Source organism: Ctenocephalides felis, unplaced genomic scaffold, assembly GCF_003426905.1.
Source record: "Ctenocephalides felis isolate EL2017-DRISC unplaced genomic scaffold, ASM342690v1 CF-g0.4_SCAFFOLD_03572, whole genome shotgun sequence".
Taxonomy (NCBI): Eukaryota; Metazoa; Arthropoda; class Insecta; order Siphonaptera; family Pulicidae; genus Ctenocephalides; species Ctenocephalides felis.
The window spans coordinates 11,503,893-11,514,204 of NW_020539726.1; positions in this window are offsets into that span (position 1 = coordinate 11,503,893).

Consider the following 10,312-nt stretch of genomic DNA (forward strand, 5'->3'; position numbering starts at 1 on the left):
CTTAGACAAAAAATTGTATCCACACATATATACACACACACATAATTTTTTTTTCTAAGGTAATGTTCAGAAACCTTGAAGCGTAAAGATATGCAAAAAATTCATTTTCAGTTTTTGGACGATTACTATAACTTTAACAATTAGTTTGCAATAATAAAAAAAAATGGTGTTGTAAATTTCATAACAATGCCGTTGATAGTTTTACTAAATATTAAATTGATAAAAACTTTATTATCGTTCTGACTAAAGATAATTCAAATAAATATTTAAAATAAAATTTAATACATGTTGTTGGCATTGTAAACTATTAGTAAACGCCTTTCCTGAATTTTTATGCAGGTATAAATTGCAAGCAAATTTTGGTCTAGAAAATATAAAATTTGTATAAAATAATATATTGACTAATAATTTATTCTGTGCATTACTAAATTTATAAAGTGAGTGATATCTATTTGATCAATTTTAATTTATTTGATTATCACTAAAATTGATTGATTACAACTTTCTCTACATCAAATTTCTCTGAGTAAAATTTCCTGAACAGTAAGAACAAGATTGTTTGATACTTTGATATATTATCAGACTGTAGAAAATTTAATTATAATTAACATAAATGATATCTTGAAATTTTAGCTCTTTACTCCACTGAATAATTTTTTTATTCGTCTGCAATTATTTACGATAATGGATTTGTCGGATATTAATACCGGCAGGGTTTTTTTAAAATAATTAGATTGTTTTTAAAACAGAGAAATAGAAGATTTTGTCATTAAAAATGATTTGGTAATTTTATGTTTACTCGACGTTTCATGTCACTTTGAATCGAATGAGACTAAATTTGGAAAAGGTATGTGTGTATATGTGAACGGCTTGACTAATTTCAAAAAATTAAAAGCAACTCAATAAAGACTAACGTTTAACAGTTTTATGCGACGACCGGCCAAGCCGTTTCTTTGTAATTGGCAAAAAGGTGTAAAATTTTTAGTATACGTTTTGGACCACAATTTTTAGTCGATTCAAATTCATAAACTGTTCGAAAAATATTCATTGCAAATCACATTGATTAGTTTTTGGTAAAGATCGGTTGGACCGTTTTTTCGTAACGTTGTATTTTTAGCGGTCGCATTATAAAAAAATCATCAAAATTTAGAATTTTGCCGATTCTAATCAGAATATATATGTCAAAGCACATGTGCGTTCTGTGGTGTTTCGCAAATAGCTACTGATTACAGTTGACGTCACTCGAATTAAATACATTTTTACTGGACACAAAATAGATAAAATTAAATGTGTTGTACAAATTAATTTAATTTATACAGTTACAGATATTATTAGTTAGTATTAGTTAAGTATTTATTAAAGACTTCAATTGAAAATCTTATGGATTATTTATTATTCAAAGAAAAAATAAATCGAAATTAACAGTTGACTATTTTACTAAATAGCTAAATTTCATTTCTTATACATTGAGTTGATTAAGTTGACTTAACGCAAAGTTCATGAAACTTATCTTAAGGCAAAATCCTACTTTTAACTAGTTAGTAATTATATTTCTAATTCATGCAACTTGCCTCAAGGTAAAATGCTTCTTTTAACTAGTTAGCAGTTATATTTCTAGTAGAAATTATTATTCTATTAAAAATTTTTCGCATTTTGAAAAACAAACTTATACTTATATACGCTTTAAATCTATCTAGTAACGTAATAGTAGAAAAGAAAGTGCTTTTTATTTCAATTTACTTCAGTCATCTAACAATAATCTATTGATTACTTTTTTTATTTTACATATTTCTAGTATAAATTTTCTTTTGATGGATTTATTTATTAACAAAACGATAAGGTGCGTATAAGAATAGAAATTTTGAATACGTGCCCACACACGTGGGTGTACATTTGAATAATTTCATCAAATGTTTGACGAATTCTAATATCTCTATTAAAATCAATTAATGTGTTTTGCACAATTCTAGATTCTCGATTTGTGTCCATTTTCTGTCAACGAATCTTGTCACATTTTTACTATCTGCTATGATTAATATGTCGTAATTTTTTTTTATCGCATAATAAATTCTTGTTCATGAAACACATTAGCATGATTTAATATGATTATTATATGTCTATTTACGTATTTAAATTTATCCAAATGAATATTTATTAGCAATAAACAATCATTGGTGTAAAGTACGAGGTAAATTTATGAGTTGTGTGATGATCCTATAGTAATCAATCTAGAAAGCGTGTGAAAATCAAATTTATTGTGATTCTATCGCAAACTCGAATAAATTATAGAAAAATATTGACGTCTTTAAAAATATCTTATGAATGATTCGACGCTCACTCATTAACATATCTACGACACTTAAATAAAAAAGTCAAAATAACGCTACGATGTAGGTAAAATTTTATATCCACACTCACACCTTTATATATATGTATATATTACCTTTTAAATATTCATTATAATTTGTAATGAATAAATTTGAGTGTTGAAGTTGTTAAAAAGTTTTAATTTCCATTAAAGCAACGTTTCATAAATTATCTGTATACGAACTTTATTACTGTTATAAAATATTGTTCTTGTATGTTATAGGTCACCAATTAATTTGAATATTTATTAAGAAGTGAAATTATGGACTCTTATTACTAATTCACGTTTTTCGAAATTTTATTTGGGTAATTTGTAATAAACTATGAAACTATAATCGAAACTTGTTTAATGTGACTTATTTTATCGATTTATTCATAATTAGCAAAAATATTTGTTCTAATTTATCTACAGTTAAATAATCGAATATTGTATCTCTATGTAAGCCAATCATGCTTTGAAATAGTTTTTTTAAGAAATAAATATTTACAAAAAAAATATTTTTGTACATAGGGACTCATGAAAATTAAGAAGAGGATTTTTTTGTATATTACCGTTAGTCTTTCAATATAATAAAAATTTGCAGCACCACTTTCAGAAAATTCGCACTTTGTAAAATTATCTTAAATGTTCCTAAAAACATGACGCACTTGTTCGTATTTGTGCTTTTCTAACTCAAACGGCTTATTTACAATTATTTTTTTACAAACATTTACACATTTTGGGTTCAGAACCACTGACTTCTCAGCTCTGGCAGGAACTTTTTTTCACAAATGGTTGTCAACAACGGCCACAAATTTCCTAAATTATTAAATTTTTTGTGGAATATAAGTCTGAATTATACAGACAATGATGAAATTAAAAAAAACAATCGATTCGTATTGGCTGGAGTACGTGCTAATTAGTTTTGGAAAGATGGGTACAGCCGTTTCGGAGATTTTGAGTGAAAAGTGCAAAAAATAGAAGCTTGTCAGAAAATAGAGAATCTAATTGGAATGATTTAAAAAGCATTCGATTCTCATTGTCGAGGAGACGTGCTAATTAGTATTTGATAAAGGCAGCTTTTGAAAGAATGGAGCATCCGATTAGAATGATTCACCAAACATTCGTTTCATAATTACAAAGAGACGAGCTAGTTATGATTCAAAAATAAAACATATTGCTTGGGGAATCGTGCTTTGGGAAATTAGTTTTTGAAAAATGTGGGGCTAGCCGTTTGACGATTTGTAGCAAAAACTTAATGAAAAATAGAAGCTTTTTAGAGAATAGAGAATCCATTTGGGATAATTTAAAATGCATTCGATTCGTATTGACGAGGAGACGTGCTGATTAGTATCTGATAAAAGCAGATTTCGGTCATTTCGAAGATACAGAACAAAAAGTTCAAAAATAACAGTTTTTGAGAGAAAGGAGCAGCCGATTAGAATAATTCACTAAACATTCATTTTAAATTGACAAGGAGACGAGCTAGTTATGATTCAAAAATAAATCGTATTTCTTGGGCAGTCGTGCTGGTTAGTTTTTGGAAAACGTGGGTCTAGCCATTTTGGTCATTTGGAGCAAAAAGTTAAAAAATAGAAGCATTTGAATGGAGCATCCAATTAGAACGATTTAAAAAGCATTCGATTCTTATTGACGAGTAGACGTGCTGATCAGTATTTGACAAAGGCAGATGTAGGACGTTTCGGAACGGAGATGCAGTTTTGAAAGAACGAAGTATCCGATTAGAATGATTCAAAAAACTTATTAGATTGATCAGTTTTTGGTAAAGGCAGGTTCTGCCGTTTTGAAGATACGGAGCAAAAGCTATAGAGTATGGTCATGCAGTTATTGAAAGAACTAAGAATCTTATTAAAATGGTTAAAAAAAAACAACAAATTGATGGTGTTGACAATATGAAGAAATGATTAGTTTTTCGTAAGATGGAACCATTAGAGGCTGCAAAACAAAAAAGAATCAAAATTTCAAAACTAATTAATTTTTTTGATTTTTTTTAAATTTTCAAAACTTATGCTAGATGTCATTGCAAAGCGATACTCGTACACACAAGTCATGAGTTTGTCGAATATAGGCGACGAAAATTTCATTGCTTTAGTTAGTTATATATATATATATATATATATATATATATATTTCAATATATGTATATTATAAATTCCTTTCATGAAACAAAATAACGCCGTTCTAAATCATTTAATAATTACGGGCATGCACCCGAAGAATGGTGCGCCTAATCCAGCGTGTTGCATAATATTGAAACTGATTCTCAATAAATATTATCACCTTAGTTTGTTAGGCGATGCATACAGAAAAAAACATCTGCCTCCAACTCGTGCTGGGCTAGATTTGCATATAAATCCGAGAAACCCAAGAGCGTTCTTATTTTTCCAAAAACCCGCACCCCTTTGAAAGTGTATGCAAATTTGCACTTTTAAATGTGGTGCATATGTAATTTACCATGGTAATTATATGATAGCATTGCAGAGTAAGATGATCTCATTTTTTGGGGTATACGGTATAGGTATGCGGTATAAGTGTGTACCTATAGGCACTACTATCGCGATTAAAATAATATGAAAAGGCACGCTTCAGTTCGTAGCAATATTCTGTTATTCGAATGTTCGAATATATTAAGTTTTATTGTCGAGAGAGCAAAATGTCGCGTGCTACGAAAAGGGTTTTTAATATATTCACAGACAAAATCAGGCGAATGCGAAATGTTAACAATGGTTATGCCTTAATTAACAAAAGCCGGAACATTTGCCTTTGCTGGCAAATTTTGTGTGTCTGCTGGGGTACATAATTTATTGTAGACATATCAAAAGTCGTATTCATCAAGGTTGTATTCTAACAGACTCTTAAATATATAATTGTTTAACTAAATATACTATAGAATACAGTGGATTTTTTACAGTTTGCACTTGATTATTTGCACAAAGCTTTGCAATACAGTCCTTTTAAAAATTGTTTGAGTTTGAAAAATACATTTTAATATGTGGGGTATCTCGACAGAAGTAAAAAATTATTTCATTGATTGAAATTATTTCTTTGTCTGTATGTATATACCGCTACATAATGGTTTAAAATAAACATAATTTCTACATTTTCAACAGAAATTAAAAATTAAACCTTTTGTGAGCGAAAGTTTAGTGATGGGGTACACGGGAGCTTAAAGGACACCACCAAAAAACAGTGAAATTAAGAATTTTCAACAACAGTATTTTAAAGTGGAGGGTAAAAGATGTATAACCAGCCATCACTTTGATACTTTAGACATTGCTATCAAAAAATCCATATAAAAAGTATTTTCTTTCGTTGTTAGTTTTTGTAGTTGTGAGCACTGTTGCCTAGTTTACGAGATCCTATTATAATTTTTAAATATACGTTTTTTATTGTTTTATAAGATATGTGATATGTTGTTAATTTTAAGTTAGACTGTTTTTTATCAACTGTTTTTTATTACCTCTATAAAAGCTCACTTCTGGGTGGGGTAGAAGGCACCAACTGAACATTTTCCTTGGCAAAGCTGTAAAAAATAAAAAAATGCAAATAAAAAAGTAAATTGAGTTAAAAAGCTATTTTACAAAAGATAAATTGAATAAATAGTTAATACAACTTTGCTGATGAATATTTCTGACAAAATACCAGATCAAGGTTATTTACAGCATTATCTCTGTGAAAAAAGCACTATGAAATTTATATTTTGCATTGGTTAAATAATGTAGCCATTACTCTACAAAATTCATTTAAAATTAAAATGAGACATTGAACCTATTTACCCCTGGCTGTTCCAATTTAACCCGTCTATGGGATAAAAAAGACCAGGTTAGAAAACTTCAAGAAACACATTTTTACAAAGATGAATTATCTGGAAATTTAATGAACATAGTCAGATAGCTGTTTTTTGATATGTGTTACTTGTTGTGTAGGTTTGGCTTGCACAACTATTACTTTCTTTGAACCCATTGAAAAAGTTCGGTCTCTCAAAAAATGATTAACAATTATTACAAATAAGTAATAAGAGCTAATTTTTGAGGAAGCTTTTATCTAAAACGTCTGCATAAATTTTAAAAATTTAAACGTTATTCGATGTAACTCGATAACAAATCGCAAAAATTACCCACTAAACCAGTTACGTAATATTACGTAATTTTAGTGTAAGAAATATGTAATCTACATTACGTAATCAGATATTACGAAATAATTACAAAAATATTACGTAATTCGCCTGCAAAAAATATTACGTAAGAAAAATGATGATTTTATTTCATATATATTACATAAAGATCGACAGCTCGTGATTTTTCGGAATATTTCGTTTTATGAGCGAAACTGTCAACCAATAAACGGCCTTAGGCGACATAAGTACCGTTAATCCTGCGAGGCAGCCGCCGGCCTACGGCCGCTAGCCTAGGCTATGATGCCAAGTTAACAAGTTATCCTGAAATGCATTATGGGGCATGGGACTATTCGCCATGTGTTTTAAATTAAGTGTTGTGTTTTGTAGTGTCTAATTAATATTTTTAATTTGATAATTAAATGTGAAAGTGATATTAAATATGTGAAAATATATGTTTATAATAAATGTATTTTAAAGGCTCTTAAATTACATGAATTACTTAAATCTTTACTCTAAAACGCTCCATTAACCTGAAAATTGATCGTGTGTGTTATTAATTTTTTTTCTAATAATAATTATAGATATATAAACAACTTCTATTCTATTCTTCATATTCTAAATATTATTTTATTGTTAATAAAAAATCAGTGACAAATTATTTATAACAGAATCACTTGGCCTTTTGAAAACCATGCATTTGCTTTGTGTAAGTATATAAAAAAACATTTGTATTAAAAGTTAAATAGAAATTATTACCATGTTTTTTATTTCAGGTGAAAATCGAAAGCTAATAATTTATATCCGAGATGCATTTCTTCATCACAAATGGGCCATGAAATAGAAAATTGTGAATTATTATTTATTACTTTGTGGATTTGCTAATGTTAAAATTGTGTACATATGCCGAAAAAATAAACATACCATATAAATGTGCTTTTTCTTTTATTTTTCAGATAGTATATATATATATATAAATATATATATATATATATATATATATGTGTGTGTGTGTGTGTGTATGTACATACATATAAATTATATATGTATGTACATACTATGTGTATATGCTTTCCTAAGTTCATGAATGTATGTGTTCACATATACCCATATGTGTGTTCATATATACGAATATGCCTGTATGTATTTATGTATGTGTGTAAAAAAGGGCCCCTCCACGTCATTTTTTTTTTCAAAAATTACGTAATTATTATGAAATATTTTCGTAATCCATATTACGTAATCCACATTACTTAAAATAGGCGAAATTATGACACATATCTTACATTAATCTTACGTAAAAATGACATAAGTATGTAACTTTTTTGCGTAAAAATTACATAAATATTACGGATTTTGGCTTAGTGGGTAGTTAATTGTAATTAGTACGCGACTATCGGCCAAACCGTTTCTTTATAATTGGCAGAAAAAGAAATTTTGATAATTGCAAGGATTTTAAATTCCAAATGCATAGTATTTATTTCCCGAAAAAAGTTAGTTTTCATCAGCATATTTCAGTTATTCTGAATCGTTTGATACCATAATGAAAAAATTTCAACTTAGTACGACGATCGGCCAAACCGTTTCTTTATAATCAGCATAAACATGCAAATTTTGTTTTGAAACAAACAAAGTTTGGAAAAAACAAATGGTTGGCATATTGATAATCTATCTATCAATCATCTCATCAAAACGGTGGAAAAGCATAAAAATTGAATAAATTACCAACTATATAAAATTTATATGAGGAATTCCCAAATGCACGTTTACCAATTCATGATAGTTAGTTATTGACTATAGTGGAATAAAGCATAAATTTTAGTTGATATTTCGAATTTAAGACGGGGTTGATATGAATCAAATGTATGTTGCGTGCATATCGCGACGCGACATGCATGTCTGGCAACCGAAAAACAAATTTCGTGTTGATTTCAAGAGTGAGATATGAGAGTGTTTTTGTTTACAATAGATTCGATTGAATTTCAAAATCAGAAGATGAAAAATAAAATTCTTCTTTACAAAAATATACTCAACTGATTTAAAGATCCTTCTGTTAACTACTCGTAGGGTAAGTTATAGTAAACGCAAAAAAATCTAAAATGTTTTTTTTTTATTTTTCTTTACGTTTCAAAGGTTTGCATACCTTAGTAGAAATTGATGTATGTGTGTGTGTGCATCAATCGATTTGAATAATTCAAATAACATTCCGTTCATATTGATAAGGACATGTTCTGATTAGTTTTTGGCTGAGGCAAGTCCAGCCGTTTCGAAAATACGGCAGTTTTTGAAATAACGGAGCGTCCGAATCGTTTAATTTAAAAAAACATTTTATTTGTATTGACAAAATTAAGAAACGATTAAATTTTTGGAAATGCAATTTTTACAGTTTTCAAAATATTTCAAAGCTTTTTTTAAAAACAAAAAATTTGATACAGGAAGTTCTAGCAATTTACCTTACGGCACGATGCCATACACCACTGGTTTTCTATTACTTTTCATTACCCAATGTTGATCAATATCCCAACGACATCGCCGAAAATCCTGATCAGTGTTCATATGAGCGCATTCCTACTAATTGTACGATATCCCCTTCTACAAAAGTCCGCTGAGCCACAATGAGCAAAGCTGCTATAATTATGTATCGGAATAAAATCAATACTTTGAAAAAATACTCGCCGCCTACTTGTAAATAACTGTACATCAAGAATTATTTAGAACGAACATTGAATTAGACACATAATGGATGGAACAGATTCAGATTATGTGATTGAGTTGGCTTGGCTTGGCTATATTGTTTTGAAATTGTATTCAGATTGGGTATTTGATATAGCATTTATTTATTGTTCAATTATTTTTAATAGGATATATTGGAATCTTTAAATTTTGTTTCCATGGCAAGCAACTTGGAAATTGGTACTGATTATAATTTTCTATTTATCACCTAACTTTTTTTGAATACTGATAACTTTGAGAGCGAATCATTTTCTCATATTTGTCACTAAGTTGCCAATAGACGCATGTTTAAATCTAAAATCTAAACTGGCGATTAGATCTACACCAATACTTCTACTATAATCACAACTCATCCAAATGTTTTTAATACACAATGGAATACCATTCGGATTTCGGGGTTTACAAATGCCATGTTCGACATTTTTCTTAAATAAATATATATTCTGCAATTAACAAAATAAAAAATAATTTCGACTGGGAAACACCAATTATTAATATTACGCTCTTCATGATTACTTCAAATTTACAAACACTAACCAATAATTTTCCATATTTGAGTTCCACAGTATTATATTTTTAAATAAAAACATTTCAAATATGAACTCATCAGTTTAATTTAAATCAGTAAAAAATATACATGCAAGTTATCCATTAACGGTAATCTGTATCGATTAGAGTTATAATTGTTGAAAGCCTTGTATTAGCGTGTTATTATGAGAGGTATTTACGATGACATGCATTGTTAGCAGGAATAAAAAAAGACACAAATCTAAAATAAAAATGCTATTGAAATCACAAAAACATAATATTATTTTATATTATATAAATTATTGAAGAACTTAATTAAATTATTGAATATTCGGTATTCGGTATTTTGGCGAATATACTATTCGATGCAAGCTTAATAATTATCTTTCTTTTAATAATTTGGAATAATTAGAAAATGATATGTTTATTTGAAAGCCTTCAACCAGTTCAACATAAATATTTGTATTTATGTACGTAATTATAAAATTCATTAAATTTCTCCTTCTATAATTCAGGTTGTTGAATTATAATTTAATCTTTGTAGCTGTGGGATGTATTAAACACTGATT